The sequence below is a fragment of the Triticum dicoccoides genome, chromosome 4B, assembly GCF_002162155.2.
Source record: "Triticum dicoccoides isolate Atlit2015 ecotype Zavitan chromosome 4B, WEW_v2.0, whole genome shotgun sequence".
Taxonomy (NCBI): Eukaryota; Viridiplantae; Streptophyta; class Magnoliopsida; order Poales; family Poaceae; genus Triticum; species Triticum dicoccoides.
The window spans coordinates 57,366,915-57,371,772 of NC_041387.1; positions in this window are offsets into that span (position 1 = coordinate 57,366,915).

A 4,858-nucleotide genomic window follows, 5' to 3' on the forward strand; every position below is an offset into this window, starting at 1 on the left:
CCGTCAACTTCCTTTTGATTGCTCAAAAGGTCATTTAGGTTCTTCTCGCCTTGTATGCATGACACAAGACCTTTCTCGAGTTGTTCCTTCAACTTGGCATTCTCCTCCACAAGATGCACATGCTCACAACATGGGTTAGTAGCATTTGCATTATCAATTAGGACCATGTGAGGAAATGTGGCCTTTTCCTTGGTAAGCTTAACTTGGAGTTGAGCATGAGACTCCTTGAGGTTTGCATGAGCACCTTTCAAGACCTTATGGGCCTTGTCAAGTACATCAAACTCCTCCTTGAGTCTAGCATGATCAACCCCAAGTTTAGCCTTCTCGGAAGTTAGAACACGAGACACAACAAGAGCATGATCAAGATCTTTCTTTAATTTGGCATGGTCATCATTATGTGACTCCTCAAGAACCAAACGATGCCCACGCTCTTTAGCAAGATCATTAGATAGATCCGGTATCTCATCGGCATAATCACGACTATGACTTTCCATCCTAGAGATGGTTTCTTCGTGAGCCTCGATCATGTCATTGGCTTCACCAAGTTGTTCCAAGAGAGCAACAAAGTGCTTCTTGGATTTGCCCTTGAGCTTACTCATGAAGGACTCAAATTCATTGATCTCCTCATTAGACCCCTTACCATTATCAAAGTCCTCCGTTGAAGGAGGGTTAGGAATAATGGTGGTTTTGATGTTGGGGGTTACCTTGTTGGTGGCCTTAGCCATGAGGCACTTGGCGGTGATGTTCTCGTTAGGTGCATCGAAGAGAGACACCCGGGGAGTTGTGACAGTGGCAACGGATGCCATGGCCATTGTTTCACCATCTTCATCATCATCGTCATCCTCACGGTATTCTTCTTGAACCACCAACCCGCGAGAAGGAGTCTTCTTGGTGAAGTTGTTCTTGTTGGGGAAGGACTTGGCTTTGTCTTTTCGGATGAACTTGCCACCATTGTCTTCCCGCTTCTCGTAGGGACAATCCGCAACGAAATGGCTAACATTGCCACAGTTGAAACAAGTTCTAACTCGTTGCTTCCCCTTGAGGCCACTTGAGTTGTTCTTGTTGAAGTTGGGTCTTGTATTCTTCTTACTCCAAAACTGTCTTGAGGCAAGAGCCATGTGCTCATGATAATCATACTTCGTGTCCTCGGGGTTGCTCTCCTCATCTTCCTCTTCTTCTTCTTCTTCCACACTAACCTTGGCCTTCAAGGCAAGATTGGGCTTCTTTGCCCTTTGAGAGCGGAGCACCACATTGTCGACGGTCTTATCCAAGATGCTCATTGCAACAAACTCATCCAACACTTCACCAGAGGTCATGGAGTGGAAGTCCGGTCTTTGGCGAATGACGGAGGACATGGCCTTGTTGTAGGGCATCATGGCCTTGAGGAACTTGCGCTTGATCCAGTTGTCATCCGTGTCCTTACTCCCATGATCTCGGAGTGCGACCGCGAGTTTGGTCACTCTTCGAAAGAGCTCACGAGGTTCTTCATCCTCTTTCATTGCAAACTCATCGGCTTCATCTTGCACCACTTCATAGTTGGAGCGTTGAATGCTAGCACTTCCTCGATAGAGACGCTCGACACATTTCCATGCTTCTTTAGCCATAGCATGAGGTCAAAGATGAGGGAGATCTTCGGGAAGGATTGCATCTTGGATGATGAAGAGAGCACTCTCATTGAATTGATTGTCCACTTCTTCTCGAGGGGTGAAGTTGCTTGGATCATGAGGATAGAAACCTTCTTCAATAATTCTCCAAAGGTTAGTGTTCACATGTTTTAAGTGACGCTTGAAGCGATAAAGCCAAGAGTCAAAATGTTCATTTTTCACATATTTAGGAGGAGGACCGGCATGATTCAAATGAGTAGAGGGGATCGGTCCTCTATACACTGGGGGTTCCACATTGGCAAAGATGCCGGTGCCATTTCTACCACTAGTAGACGGACTCTTTTCACTGTTAGCTTCCCCCTTGTCAGAGGTAGCATTCGTCACCTTGTTAGTGGGATCACCCACTTTCATCGGCGAGGTAGATAGTTTAAGTCCGTCTAGGAAATCAGAAAACATGCTTTTAACCTCGGCCGTCATGGAGGTTTTCAATGTATCTAAAGCCACATTCAATTCCTCACAAGAGACCGAGGCTCCCCCTTCGGCCGTGGACGAGATGGGATTCACACCGGAGTGCTCCTCCGCACCGTCGTGGGTGTCAACCATACTCTTCGGACGGCAAAGTCCTTAATAAAGAGACGAGGCTCTGATACCAATTGAAAGGATCGATATGGTTGACTAGAGGGGGGGGGTGAATAGGCAACTAACAATTTTTAGACTTTTCTTTAACAATTTAAACCTTGCAATGAAATAGGTTGTCTAGATGTGCAACTACATGGACAACCTATATGATGCAAAGACAATAAGCACACAAGCAAGCAATGAATATAACTTAAGTAAGCTTGCAAAAGTAAAGGGACAAGATAACCAAGAGTGGAGCTGGTGGAGACGAGGATGTGTTACCGAAGTTCCTTCCTTTTAAGGGGAAGTACGTCTCTGTTAGAGCGGTGTGGAGCCACAATGCTCCCCAAGAAGCCACTAGGGCCACCGTAATCTCCTCACGCCCTCACACAATGCGAGATGCTGTGATTCCACTATTGGAGCCCTTGAAGGCGGCAACCAGACCTTTACAAACAAGATTGGGGCTATCTCCACAACACTTGGAGGCTCCCAACAACACCATGAAGCTTCACCACAATGGAGTATGGCTTCGAGGTGACCTCAACCGTCTAGGGTGCTCAACACCCAAGAGTAACAAGATCCGCTAGGGATAAGTGGGGGGAATCAAATTTCTCTTGGTGGAAGTGTAGATCTGGGCCTTCTCAACCAATCCCGAGCAAATCAACAAGTTTGATCGGCTAGGGAGAGAGATCGGGCGAAAATGGAGCTTGGAGCAACAATGGAGCTTTGGGGAAAAGAGGTAAGTCAACTTTGGGGAAGAAGACCCCTTTATATAGTGGGGGGAACAAACCAACCGTTATCCCACTCACCAGCCCCGCACAGAGCGGTACTACCGCTAGGGAAGGGCGGTACTACCGCTCCGGGCGGTACTACCGCTCAACCCAGCGGTACTGCCGCGCTGCCCGGGGGCCTGACCCCAGGGCGGTACTACCGCTAGGGAAGAGCAGTACTACCGCTTAGGGCGGTACTACCGCTCCTACTACCTCCCTTAGTGCCGCAAAACCCGACACGAAAAACTTCGTTCGAGAATCGAGGCGGAAGTAGCCCAGACGCACAGCGGTACTACGGCCGAAAATCCCAAGCGGTACTACCGTTTGGAGAGCGGTACTACCGCTGGGGAGCTTCGGCGGTACTACCGCTGTGGTCGCGGTACTACCGCTGTGGTCGCGGTACTACCGCTGGGGCAGAGCAAAGCAAAGCAAGGGGAAAATGGCAGCTCCAGAGATGCGGAAGGAAAGACGACGGGTGTGATAAGGATGTGTACGTGTGATTCCACCCAAGTCTTACCAAAGCGGATCCCCTCTTGATAGTACGGTGACACCTACGAAACTAGTCCACCAACAACGAAACGAAGGAGCTACACCATCTTGAATACAACACCGAGGGGAGGAAACCGTCTCGTGCCAATGGATGAATCTCTGAAAGAACTAAACGCACACGATTAGTCCGCACAAGCATTGTCATCAATCACCAAAACATCTTGGGGATAAATATGCCCTTACAACGAGCTAGTCAACTAGAGGCTCACTAGGGATATGTTGTGGTCTATGTATTCACACGTGTATTACAATTTCCGGATTATACAATTATAGCATGAATAAAAGACAATTATCATGAACAAGGAAATATAATAATAATCCTTTTATTATTGCCTCTAGGGCATATTTCCAACAGTCTCCCACTTGCACTAGAGTCAATAATCTAGTTACATTGTGATGAATCGAACACCCATAGAGTTCTGGTGTTGATCATGTTTTGCTCGCGGAAGAGGTTTAGTCAACGGATCTGTGACATTCAGATCCGTATGTACTTTGCAAATATCTATGTCTCCATCTTGAACATTTTCACGGATGGAGTTGAAACGACGCTTGATGTGTCTGGTCTTCTTGTGAAACCTGGGCTCCTTGGCAAGGGCAATAGCTCCAGTGTTGTCACAGAAGAGAGTGATCGGCCCCGACGCATTGGGTATGACTCCTAGGTCGGTGATGAACTCCTTCATCCATATTGCTTCATGTGCTGCCTCCGAGGCTGCCATGTACTCCGCTTCACATGTAGATCCCGCCACGACGCTCTGCTTGCAACTGCACCAGCTTACTGCTCCACGATTCAACATATACATGTATCCGGTTTGTGACATAGAGTCATCCAGATCTGTGTCGAAGCTAGCGTCGACGTAACCCTTTACGACGAGCTCTTCGTCACCTCCATAGACGAGAAACATGTCCTTTGTCCTTTTCAGGTACTTCAGGATATTCTTGACCGCTGTCTAGTGTTCCTTGCCGGGATTACTTTGGTACCTTCCTACCAAACTTACGGCAAGGTTTACATCAGGTCTGGTACACAGCATGAGTTACATAATAGATCCTATGGCTGAGGCATAGGGGATGACACTCATCTCTTCTTTATCTTCTCCGTGGTCGGGCATTGAGCCGAGCTCAATCTCACACCTTGCAACACAGGCAAGAACCCTTTCTTGGACTGATCCATATTGAACTTCTTCAATATCTTATCAAGGTATGTGCTTTGTGAAAGACCTATGAGGCGTCTCGATCTATCCCTATAGATCTTGATGCCTAATATGTAAGCAGCTTCTCCAAGGTCCTTCATTGAAAAACACTTATTCAAGTAGGCCTTAA